At 43.6% G+C, this 13,457-nt stretch overlaps 1 protein-coding gene across 1 annotated transcript in view; it reads left to right on the top strand.

Moving 5' to 3' along the window:
* LOC136862274 (nose resistant to fluoxetine protein 6) overlaps positions 1-13,457 on the top strand; it is a 415,203-nt gene that overhangs the window by 62,651 nt on the left and 339,095 nt on the right. The gene's annotated exons all lie outside the window — the stretch shown is intronic.

Here is a 13,457-nt window from a genome sequence, read left to right as displayed (position 1 = left end):
AAATCCAAATTCATGAATATCTGTGTTATCATAGCCGGTACGGTAAAAATGCATAAGACGTAAATGATCAGAAATGTAATTCTATATAACTTTAGTTATGTAGTATTTATCGATATGGCCACTAATAATATCAATATTTGAGAATTGAATTTTAAGCCTTCCCCTAAACTACCATTTCACTCAGTGTGAATAAAATAATTTATAGCCTAGATTGTAGCGGCTCACCCCCCGACTCTACACATCGATTTTTATTAAATTCTCTTCAGCCGTTTTCTCGTGATGCGTGTACATACATACATACAGACAGACAGACAGACAGACAGAAATTACGGAAAAGTAAAAACTGCATTTTCTTGTTACTGTGGACATGATCGATACAGAAAAACAGTTCTTTTCAAATTCTGAGCAATGTACAGACAAAACTCTTATTTTATATATATAGATGTTGAGCATGGAAATCTCCCCTCAATGGAAAATAGTGGCACTAAGACACTTGAAATATGGCCTATCAATAAACCTCATAAAAAACTATCAAACGTATATCCTAAAAATGGGATAATGTGACGGTGAGTGAGAGTGGCTCAGACGGTTAAGGCGCTGGCCTTCTAACCCCAACTTGGCAGGTTCGATCCTGGCTCAGTTCGGTGGTATTTGAAGGTGCTCAAATACGACAGCCTCGTGTCGGTAGATTTACTGGCACGTAAAAGAACTCCTGCGGGACTAAATTCCGGCACCTCGGCGTCTCCGAAGACCGTAAAAGTAGTTAGTGGGACGTAAAGCAAATAACATTATTATTATTATTTCTGTCTATGTTAAATGATAAGTTATTGCATATGTGACTTTTTCTGGAGGGCATTCGTGCCTCCCACATACAAACATTTCGACCATTGTTGACTTGGAAAAGTACTGATGTAATTTATTGTCAACTGTGGAGGTGTTCCCTTTGCGGCCACTTTTATGAAGTAAAATTATTTTGGCCATGTGCAAGTGATATTTAACGCAGTGAAATCTTCCGCAGAGTGCAACGCATTGACTGCGTGGGATAACGCGACAACGTAGCAGTCGCTTGATTGGATTGGATTATGAGTAGCCTCTGGAGGCTGTGACACGAGATTCATTTACCGTTCGATCGAGTCGGTCTTTCAAGCAAATCTCCAGTGGATGGGGAGGTAGAATATAGCCATGGCATTTGGCACAGGCTGCAGCTTGACCATCACTGAAATAGGAAGAGAATGCGCTACGGAAATCCCGCCTCCTACAGTAGGCAGACGAACCTCCGTTTGTGTACATCGACCTACCTGTACAGTCTCACCAATCGGGATGTGATGTTTATCTTCGAAGGTGTTATATGCATTGATCATATTCCTCCTTGGTGAAAAATTTGAGATTATGTAATTATTTTATTACATCCTTCTGTATGATGCATGTGTGTTCGTTATTAACACACCGACTGGCATCAACCTCCTAGAACAATACCTCTGCCTTTATACCTCAGACAACTCGATGCTTACTGTTGCGTGTCATTGTCCCACGAACACAATTAACTGCGCTCTTGCTTTCTTCGTGCTTGTTGACACTTTCTTGCGACTTGCACCTCGTTGTGTTAATGAGCAAAGCTAATGTTTCTTTCTTCTCGAGAACATCTTAATAATGATATTAAAATAGCGTAAGACTTTCCTTTTCTACACAATTATAACTATGATTGAACTTTCCCTTCCTCACAGTGACTTATCGCACTGGCGACAAGACCTCGGTGACACGTGACACATTTACTGTTTGATCGAGGGAGGTAGAATAAACACATGGTATCCCCTGCCTACCTTAAGAGTTGACTAAAAGGGGAAAACCTCAGGGGCTTTCAAATTGGGCCCCCTGTAGGTGAGGGTGGTGAAATAAATCCATGATATTCCCTGCTTGTCTTAAGAGGTTACTAAAACGGCACCCATGGGCTCTCAGCTTAGGAGTGTGGGTTAGTAGCAACGGGGTCCTGGCTGAGTCCCTATGTCCTTACTTACACCAGGCTCCCCACTTCCACTTTCCATATCCGACCTCGCTTGGTGAACACCTTTTCTCTTCTGACCCTGATAATAGCATTAGGTCTGCGAGGCCTGCGTGATGTTTTCACGCCCGGCGCGGCTTTGCTCTTTCTTTTTCGGATTCCTTCAGTCACCGAAGAGTCGGACCTCTTCCACTTTTCCCTTTATGTGTAAGTTTTAAGAGAAGATGGTTGTCCAGTTGTACTTCCTCTTAATCACTGTAAATCAACGTTTTATCCGGAACTTCTCAAGTGATCCATACCCTTCCTTGTAGTAGTTTGCAAACCTGTGAGTGTCGAATGGCGGTACACGTACGAAACACTGCCAGGCTGAGTGACTCAGACGGTAGAGTACTGGCCTTCTGAGTATAAGTTGGCAGGTTCGATCCCAAGTCAGTGCGGTGGTATTTAAAATTGCTTAAATACGGCAGCCTTGTGTCGCTAGATTTACGGGCATATTAAAGAATTCCTACGTGATAAAATTCTGGCACATCGACGTGTCCTAAAACATATGACAGTATGGAAAGAGTCGGCTAAATCCGTAATATTAAAGCAAAATTGAAAATATGGAGCATTTTGAAAATATAAAGATATTATTATTACTATTATTATTATTATTATACATTTGAACAACTGTTTCTTGTGCTAAGTTCTATGTATTTATTTATTACTAGCTGATGTGCCCGTGCTTCGCTACGGAATTGTACATTATATACAAAATTCTACGTTGGATAGTGTACATGTTGTGAGTAAGATTTTATTAAATTGCAGAAACGCGGCGGGGAAGTCACCAGACGTGTTTTTTTTACGTCGTAACGACACAGATAGGTCTTATGGCGACGATGGGATAGGAAAGGCCTAGGAGTTGGAAGGAAGCGGCCGTGGCCTTAATTAAGGTACAGCCCCAGCATTTGCCTGGTGTGAAAATGGGAAACCACGGAAAACCATCTTCAGGGCTGCCGATAGTGGGATTCGAACCTACTATCTCCCGGATGCAAGCTCACAGCCGCGCGCCTCTACGCGCACGGCCAACTCGCCCGGTCAGACGTGTTTTATCATGTGAAGACTGGGTTAGGGAATTTCCATTGTAATGGTAGGCCCTCTTGCCTATAGTCAGTCACAATCAAGTTCGGGAGTTTTCACTATAATGGCAGACTCCCACTCTCCATCTGCCTTTCTACATCCTCAGAAATACTGTCTTTGTACTTTTTCCAACTGAAATCAACATAGGTCTTTACAATGGCGTCAGTAGGAATGTAGTGATTAAAAGCAATGCTATCACATGAAATACTCGATCAAATGAAAAACCACACATTTTCTCACTTTTAACGAACAGTACTATGCTGCCGATCTAAGAGTGCAAAGTTCCAGGGCTGAAATGACTAGGCCGCAGACAGCCGTCAACACTCCTCTGGCAGTATTCCATTAAGTGGGCACACTGCTCATTTCAATCAGTGCCTCAGAGTAGGAATCGAAAAGCTGAAATACTATGATAAACCATTATGTTACGTACCAGCAGTATCAAAAAATGTATGAACCAGAGGAATGGCATGCTAAAGAAGAAAGTTATCTAACTCCCCAGCTATTTTCCACCAATATTCAGGCAGGCTGTTATACTCGGTACGCAGCAGTAATCCCATCTATCGGAGAAGAGTGGCAGCATAAGAGACAAGAACATCACAAAAAACGATGGTCAATGTATTGTTGATCAGTTTTATGAGCTTTCACATTTAGTTTTCTTCCGACTATAAAATACTACCGCCGGCCCCGTGGTGTAGGGGTAGCATGCCTGCCTCTTACCCGGAGGCCCCGGGTTCGATTCCCGGCGAGGTCAGGGATTTTTACCTGGACCTGAGGGCTGGTTCGAGGTCTACTCAGCCTACGTGATTAGAATTGAGGAGCTATTTGACGGTGAGATAGTGGCCCCGGTCTACAAAGCCAAGAATAACGACCGAGAGGATTCGTCGTGCTGACCACACGACACCTCGTAATCTGTGGGCCTTCGGGCTGAGCAGCGGTCGCTTGGTAGGCCAAGGCCTTTCAAGGGCTGTAGTTCCATGGGGTCTGGTTTGTTTATAAAATACTACTCTTATTATAATTGGTATGGTAAAACTGGATAAAACATAAATGATCGGAAATTGTATGCTCTATAACTTTTGTTATGTAGTACTTTTCGGTAGGACCAATCACATGGGTATTTTAAAAATTAAATTTTAATCTCCTTCCCCAAAACTACTATTATATCCAGGGTGAATAACATAGACTGTAGTTTCTTATTCCCCGACTCTACATGCCATTTTTATTCAGTTCTATTTACCAATTTTCTGGTGGCTTGACGTTAATATGGACTTAGCAACAAAAATACAAATTCATGAATATCTCTGTTATCACAGCCGGCACAGTAAAAATGTATAAGGCACAAATGTTCTGAAATTCCTAACTGTTGTTAGATAGTATGTATGGATAGGACCAGTAATAACAGAAATATTTGGAAATTAATTTTTACGCCAACTATCATTTCACTTGCTGTGGACACGTCCGGTACAGAAATAGTATTATTTTTAAATTCTGAGCAATGTAGGGACATGACTCTTATAGATATGGCAGTGAATTACCCCATTACTCCTCGCCAAAAGATCTGTCTTCGATTTGCTAGAATTCATCCCCGCTTCATCTGAGTTCATTCGTCACTAGCTGCTCGTTTCAGCCACCAGTGAATCCCTGTCAGTTGTCTTCTATCCATTTCCTATCACATCGTCGCCTTAAGACCTACAGTATCTGTGTTGGTAAGACGCAAAGCAGCTTGTAGAACAATGTTTACTTAGTCTCTTTTAAATCATTTCAAGGAAGTTGGAAATTTATGGAACATCTCGTTTGGTAAATTATTTCTCTTCTTATAGGCCTAAATGCATATTTTTCCCAATTCATCCTCTTGGATTCCAACTTTGCCTTCATATTCTGATCTTCCCGACCTTTCAAAACACCACTGAGACTTATTCGTCTACTAATGTCATTTAACGCCATCTCTTCGCTGACACCTTGGAACATCCCGCGTAGTCGAGCAGCTCGTCTCCTTACTCCCAGGTCTTCCTAGCCCAATGTTTTCAACATTTTCGTAACAATGCTCTTTTATCAGCGATCACCTAGAGCCACACATGCTACTCTTCTTCGGACTTTCTTCTTTCCACTTCTCAAATCTAGTAATCCTGGCGAGGTTCCCATACACTAGGACCATACTCTAATTGTGGTCTTGCCATTGACTTATATGCTCTCTCCTTTACATCCGTACTACAACCTCTAAATACCATCATAACCGTATGAAGAGTTCTGTAAACTTACTTTATAACCTCGCTTATGTGATTACCCCAATGCAGATCTTTCCTTATATTAACACCTAGGTACTTACAGTGATCCCCATAAGGAATTTTCAACCCATCAACGCAGTAATTAAAACTGGAAAGACTTTTGTTGAAGCTCTCAGCCTGAATTTTCACTCCGTTTACCACAATACCATTATCTGCTGTCTTTCTCACATTATCGAGGTCTTTTTGCAGTCTCTCACAATCGTGTAACTTATTACTCTATACAGAATAACTTCATCCGTAAAAAGCCTTGTCTCTGATTCCATTTCTGTACTGATGTTCAGATCCATGGCTAAATGGTTAGCGTGCTGGCATTTGGTTACAGGGTTCCTGGGTTCGATTCCCGGCAGGGTCAGGAATTTTAACCATCATTGGTTAATTTCGCTGGCACGGGGGCTGGGTGTATGTGTTGTCTTCATCATCATTTCATCCTCATCACGACGCGCAGGTCGCCTACGGGAGTCAGATCGAAAGACCTGCATCTGGCGAGCCGAACATGTCCTCGGACACTCCCGGCACTAAAAGCCATACGACATTTCATTTTTTTTTTTTCATTACTCATAGGGCCTTTCATTTATATGTAACGAAACAAATTTCTACCTTGCGGAACTCCTTTCCTGACGATTACAGGATCAATAATGCTTCGCCTACTCTAATTCTCTGAGTTATATTTTCTAGAAATGTAACCGCCCATTTAGTCACCTTTTCATCTAGTCCAATTGTTGCCTTCATTTTTGTCAATAATCTCCCATGATCTTTCCTATCAAAAGCCTTGGATTCAAAGATAGTTCAATAGCGACCATTTGACAGACCATTTGGCCATGGTCTGAATACTAGCGAATAGCGGACATGCAAAACAATAACTTAGTCCAAGCTTATGAGGACATACAGTGTGCATCTGAAATACTTTTAACGAATACCAGGACGGTCATCTGTGAAGGAATAGAAGACAGACTGTGCAAGCAGCGTGTCTGGGAAATACTTCGTTTGATGTTGTCGTAGTGTTACAAAACTTTTGAACCAGGCAGTGTGAATGACTATGCATGTGACCTTAGTCGTCACGACAGAGATAGGGGGAGTGAAGTGGTCAGCGGTACAATGACTGAGACAAAGGCGGATGCGGTAGCTCTGGTGTGTCTAGTGTCAGCTTTACAGGCGGAATATCTCAAGACAAGGAGCAACACTTACACCTTTTCGTAGTCTACGGTTGTACTGGTTTGTTCAGCAGTTCGTAACTTGTAACTCATTCCTTGCAGACAGTAAACAAGTCACATCGCGTGCTGCCGCAGTATGATCCCCTCAGTAGGGTTTACAAGCCCTTGGTAGAGTTACATATTGCGCGATCACAATGCAAGATTCTTTACTGTACCCGTGTAAAGTATTTTGTTTTGATATTCGTGTATAGAACATATTTCTGCAATTTAGAAACATGCTGTAAGGGAATGGAGCTGGGGCCTCATTTTCTCTTATACGAGACATCTTTTCGCACTGGTACATACACTCTCGCCCGCCTCTGTGGTGTAGTGGTTAGCGTGATTATTTGCCACCCCCAGAGGCCTGGGTTCGATTCTCGGCTCTGCCACGAAATTTGAAAAGTGGTTCGAGGGCTGGAACGAGGTCCATTCAGCCTCGGAAGGTCAACTGAGAAGAGGTGGGTTCGATTCCCACCTCAGCCATCTTGGAAGTGATTTTCCGCGGTTTCCCACTTCTCCTCCAGGCAAGTGCCGGGATGGTACGTAACTTAAGGCCACGGCCGCTTCCTTCCCTGTTCTTTGCCTATCCCTTTCAATCTTCCCATCCCCCACAAGACCCTTGTTCAGCATAGCAGGTGAGGCCGCCTGGGCGAGGTACTGGTCCTCCTCTCCAGTTGTACCCCCACCCAAAGTCTCACGCTCCAGGACACTGCCCTTGAGGTGGTAGAGGTGGGATCCCTCGCTGAGTCAGAGGGAAAAGCAACCCTGGAGGGTAAACAGATTAAGGAAGAAAGAACATACACTCTGTATACAGTCTACTAACATCTTGTTTTAATGGCAAGACACAGCACGCAACTAAGATGACAAGACCGCGGTGTTGAGGGACCTCAGAGCCAGCGAGAAGCCTGTAAAATTTAGTTAGTTCCGCGTCACCTACTCTCGATTTCAAAGCGGGTAATTTATTCCCATTCACTGTTACATGCAGCTAGTTTACTAGCTAATAGTCTGCGGTAGGTTCGAGCTACTTCCTCATATTAACTTGATGACGTTTTTAATTGCTGATGAGTGTTTAGCTCATGCCCATAAGAAGACTACCAGGAAGTTACTAAGGTCTCCTTTCCAGCGGACGAGGGATCCACTCTTACTGGTGGGGTAGCGGTTGCGGGTGCGAGCTGCGTCGTATATATACATATACACACTCTTGGTACTGTTTTACGACCGGATGCCCTACCTGACGCCAAATTCATATAGAGAATTGTAATCATCGTTTCTCGTGTTTCTGTAGTGGTCGATAGTGTGGTGTGTTTATATTAAAAGGTGTGTATTAAGACGACCACAAACACCCGGTCCTCGAGACAGACGAATTAACTAGACGTCGCTACAATCTCCGACTCGACTGGGAATCAAACTCGGGACCCTCTGAACCAATGGCTACGACGCTGACTAGTCGGATGGATCCACGCTTAAACAGAACAATCGTCCTAACTTCATACAATGGGGTGTTCAGTGAGCGAGTTGGCCGTGAAGCTGTGAGTTTACATCCCAATATCAGCAGCCCGTGGTTTCCCATTTTCACACCAAGCACATGCTGGGGATGTACGTTGATCAAGGACACGGCCGCTTCCATCCCTATCCTAGCCCTTCCCTATCCCATCCTCGCCATAAGACCTATCTGTGTCGGTGCGATGTAAAGCAACTTGTAGAAAATAATAATAATAATAATAATAATAATAATAATAATAATAATAATAATAATAATAATAATAATAATTAAATGTGATAGTGTAGATGAACAAGTTGGCTTGGTATACTATCAGAAATCAAATGTTGATTTCATTTAGCCTTTAACATCCCATGACCGAGTTAATTTCAAATACACTGACTGACAGAGCAAATGCAACACCAAGAAGGAGTGGTCAGAACTTTATGCCAATTGCAGGGTAGACTGACGTCACTGAGGTATGCTCATGATGTGAAATGCGCCGCTGTGCTGCGCACGTAGCGAACGATAAATGGGACACGGCGTTGGCGAATGGCCCAATTCGTACCGTGATTTCTCAGCCGACAGTCATTGTAGATCGTGTTGTCGTGTGCCACAGGACACGTGTATAGCTAAGAATGCCAGGTCACCGTCAACGGAGGCATTTCCAGCAGACAGACGACTTAACGAGGGGTATGGTGATCGGGCTGAGAAGGGCAGGTTGGTCGCTTCGTCAAATCGCAGCCGATACCCATAGGGATGTCCACGGTGCAGCGCCTGTGGCGAAGATGGTTGGCTCAGGGACATGTGGCACGTGCGAGGTGTCCAGGCGCAGCCCGAGTGACGTCAGCGCGCGAGGATCGGCGCATCCGCCGCTAAGCGGTGGCAGCCCTGCACGCCTTGTCAACCGCCATTCTTCAGCATGTGCAAGACACCCTGGCTGTTCCAATATCGACCAGAACAATTTCCCGTCGATTGGTTGAAGGAGGCCTGCACTCCCGGTGTCCGCTCAGAAGACTACCATTGACTCCACAGCATAGACGTGCACGCCTGGCATGGTGCCGGGCTAGAGCGACTTGGATGAGGGAATGGCGGAACGTCGTGTTCTCCGATGAGTCACGCTTCTGTTCTGTCACTGATAGTCACCGCAGACGAGTGTGGCGTCGGCGTGGAGAAAGGTCAAATCCGGCAGTAACTGTGGAGCGCCCTACCGCTAGACAACGCGGCATCATGGTTTGGGGCGCTATTGCGTATGATTCCACGTCACCTCTAGTGCGTATTCAAGGCACGTTAAATGCCCACCGCTACGTGCAGCATGTGCTGCGGCCGGTGGCACTCCCGTACCTTCAGGGGCTGCCCAATGCTCTGTTTCAGCAGGATAATGCCCGCCCACACACTGCTCGCCTCGCATCTCCCAACAGGCTCTACGAGGTGTACAGATGCTTCCGTGGCCAGCGTACTCTCCGGATCTATCACCAATCGAACACGTGTGGGATCTCATTGGACGCCGTTTGCAAACTCTGCCCCAGCCTCGTACGGACGACGAACTGTGGCAAATGGTTGACAGAGAATGGAGAACCATCCCTCAGGACACCATTCGCACTCTTATTGACTCTGTACCTCGACGTGTTTCTGCGTGCATCGCCGCTCGCGGTGGTCCTACATCCTACTGAGTCGATGCCGTGCGCATTGTGTAACCTGCATATCGGTTTGAAATAAACATAAATTATTCGTCCGTGCCGTCTCTGTTTTTTCCCCAACTTTCATCCCTTTCGAACCACTCCTTCCTGGTGTTGCATTTGCTCTGTCAGTCAGTGTATCATAACTTTTTTCTCTGTCCCAACGAAGAGTTCACTCGGATTTCAAACACCGCACTATCTTCACTAGTCTGGCGCGGCAGTTTGTTGTTCAACACGAGGTAAGATCATCCGACAGTGCGTCCCCCTGTGGGTGGGGGTGGTAGAATAACACCCACGGCATCCCCTGTCTGTCGTAAGAGGCTACTAAAAGAGGCCCCAGGGGCTCTGAACTTTGGAGCGTGGGTTGGCGACCACGGGGCCCTTAGCTGAGTCCTGGCATTGCTTCCATTTACTTGTGCTAGGCTCCTCGCTTTCACCTATCCTATCCGGTCTGCCTTGGTCAACTCTTGTTCTTTTCCGACCCCGACGCTATTAGGTTTGCGAGGGCTAGGGAGTCTTTCATTTTCACGCCCTTCGTGGCCCTTGTCTTTCTTTGGTCGATACCGTTTCTCGAAATGTCAGATCCCTTGCATTTTTTCTCTCTGATTAGTGTTATATAGAGGATGGTTGCTTAGCTGTACTTCCTCTTAAAACAATAATCACCACCACCACCACCATCCGACAGTGCCCTGCTGTTTTTTTTTTTTTTTTTTTTTGCTATTTGCTTTACGTCGCACCGACACAGATATGTCTTACGGCGACGATGGGACAGGAAAGGCCTAGGAATTGGAAGGAAGCGGCCGTGGCCTTAATTAAGGTACAGCCCCGGCATTTGCCTGGTGTGAAAATGGGAAACCACGGAAAACCATCTTCAGGGCTGCCGACAGTGGGGCTCGAACCTACTATCTCCCGATTACTGGATACTGGCCGCAATTAAGCGACTGCAGCTATCGAGTTCGGTGCAGTGCCCTGCAAAGACGACAGACAATTTACTGTATTGTGCCTTTTTATGATAAATAAGTACGTGCCTTATGATTTCCTTCTGTCTGTTTGCATAGCTGCTTTCAGGTGTAAAGGAATCATGATCAAAAGTATATTTTAGACATTTGATGGAATTATGATAAGTATTTAACTTTTAGAAGGTCAGGAACATTGAGAATACAGGGAACATACCGGTGGAAATGTATCACATAGTTGTTAAGGGCCGGTAAAAGAACAAAGAAAAAACTATTTTTAATGTTTTCTTTCCGTGATTGTCCAGGAAATTTGTTAATTCTGGCAAATACAAACAATGCTAGTCTATTTCAGCTACTTTAAAAATATCCAGGAAAGACTGCGATGGGATATGTATCATGGGTGAGTAAAACTTGAGAACGAGAAAGCTGAATGACCTTTATGAACACAAATGGTAGGAACCATAAACAATACGATGCTGATTCCAAGTTCGAATCCTTCATGAAGTGACTTTTGTGTGTAAGTTGATGTTCTTGTTCCCCTGTAAATAACTGACACAGTTCCCAGATATTTATATTTAGTAATTAATGTCATATTTACGTTTTACCATAACGAGTGGAAGGTGGTTTTACAATACTTTTCCTGTTTCTTTTTTCATCTCTGACCTCTGAGAGATTAGTATCTTATGATCAGTTGTATTTTTAAGTGTAGGGCATATGGAGTATTCCTCTACTAAACATATTAGGATGATTTAATTTTAATTTCGTGTGGATATTTCTATCCGGGTGCAGCCCTGGTAAGGCAGACCCTTCGATGACGGTGGGCGGCATCTGCCATGTGTAGGTAACTGCATGTTATTGTAGTAGAGGATAGTGTTATGTGTGGTGTGTATGTTGCAGGGTTGTTAGGGACAGCACAAACACCCAGCCCCCGAGCCATTGGAATTAACCAATGAAGGTTAAAATCCCCAACCCCGCCGGGAATTGAACCCAAGACACTCTGAACCGAACGCCAGTACGCTGACCGTTCAGCCAACGAGTCGGACATTAGTATGATAAATGTCTTCTTATCTCAAACCCACTCTGGATAGCCAGAATCAGCTCTTAAGTTAAGAATATAGCAGATATCAGTGAAACAAGGTGTCTCACGTAAATTCTGGGCCTCTCTTTCTCTACTTCATCACAATTTACTAAATAAAATTTGTACAATAATGACATAAGCATATCTGTTTTCTTTTTCATAATTAATACATTATTCACAACAAGTTAAAATATGAAAATTATGACGATATAAATAACTTAATTTCTGATTATTCTGAATATCTTCCATTGTCCTATTGCAGATTTTGAAAGGAGGGTTCAAATATAATAGCATATTTTTTTGGTATCATATATTCAATATCGATGAATGTTGTTACTTTGACAGACACAAAATCATCTATAATGTTTAAAGAGTATATGTCTGAGTATCCAAATAGGATATAGTAGAGCGAATGAGGTACTTTCGTTCCGAATTCGATCCTTGACATCTTCCTCTGCCCCAACAATCTTTGTTATTGTGCTCCCTAAGTAGACCAAAGAACTGACTTCTTCTATTTGTTTGCCAGATTCGGTGAGCTGTTGTTTGCAGTACCATTGATTCACATCTCCTTTGTCTTTATAGCATTTATTTTAAACCTGACAGCTGTGGCTTGTGCTTCTAACTTCATTATCTTCAAAGTTCTTCGACAGTACGCAGATGTCATCAGCGCAGTCAAGGTCTTCAAGGAAGCTGTGTTCCTCTCATTGTATAGCAAAGATGGGCGAAGTGACACTGCAGACTGTTTGGAAACGCTCGGTACGGCACACCGAATTGCTCGGCGCACTTCCAATCAATCAATCAATCAATCAATCAATCAATCAATCAATCAATCAATCAATCAATCAATCAATCAATCAATCAATCAATTAATCAATCAATACTGATCTGCATTTAGGGCAGTCGCCCAGGTGGCAGATTCCCTATCTATTGCTTTCCTAGCCTTTTCCTAAATGATTTCAAAGAAATTGGAAATTTATTGAACATCTCCCTTGGTAAGTTATTCCAATTCCTAACTCCCCTTCCTATAAATGAATATTTGCCCCAGTTTGTCCTCTTGAATTCCAACTTTATCTTCATATTGTGATCTTTCCTACTTTTATAAACGCCATTCAAACTTATTCGTCTACTAATGTCATTCCACGCCATCTCTCCGCTGACAGCTCGGAACATACCACTTAGTCGAGCAGCTCTTCTTCTTTCTCTCAATTCTTCCCAACCCAAACATTGCAACATTTTTGTAACGCTACTCTTTTGTCGGAAATCACCCAGAACAAATCGAGCTGCTTTTCTTTGGATTTTTTCCAGTTCTTGAATCAGGTAATCCTGGTGAGGGTCCCATACACTGGAACCATACTCTAGTTGGGGTCTTACCAGAGACTTATATGCACTCTCCCAAGAGAAACAGTGTTTCGCGACGGCGTGGTGAAACATTAACCACACTTCATATCACTGTTCACTGAATAAACTGTTCGACGTTCTGATAACGATAAAATATGAGGTTCATGAAATATTTAATGAGCAAATGTATAAAATACACTATGATAAGTAGATGATGTACAGTATATAGGAAAATGAAATGGCGTGTGGCTTTTAGTGCCGGGAGTGTCCGAGGACAAGTTCGGCTCGCCAGATGCACGTCTTTTGATTTGACTCCTGTAGGCGACCTGCGCGTCG

The sequence above is a fragment of the Anabrus simplex genome, chromosome 1 (genome assembly GCF_040414725.1).
Source record: "Anabrus simplex isolate iqAnaSimp1 chromosome 1, ASM4041472v1, whole genome shotgun sequence".
NCBI lineage: Eukaryota > Metazoa > Arthropoda > Insecta > Orthoptera > Tettigoniidae > Anabrus > Anabrus simplex.
Note: the sequence above shows the minus strand (reverse complement) of the source record. Positions and strands in the feature narration are given on the sequence as shown.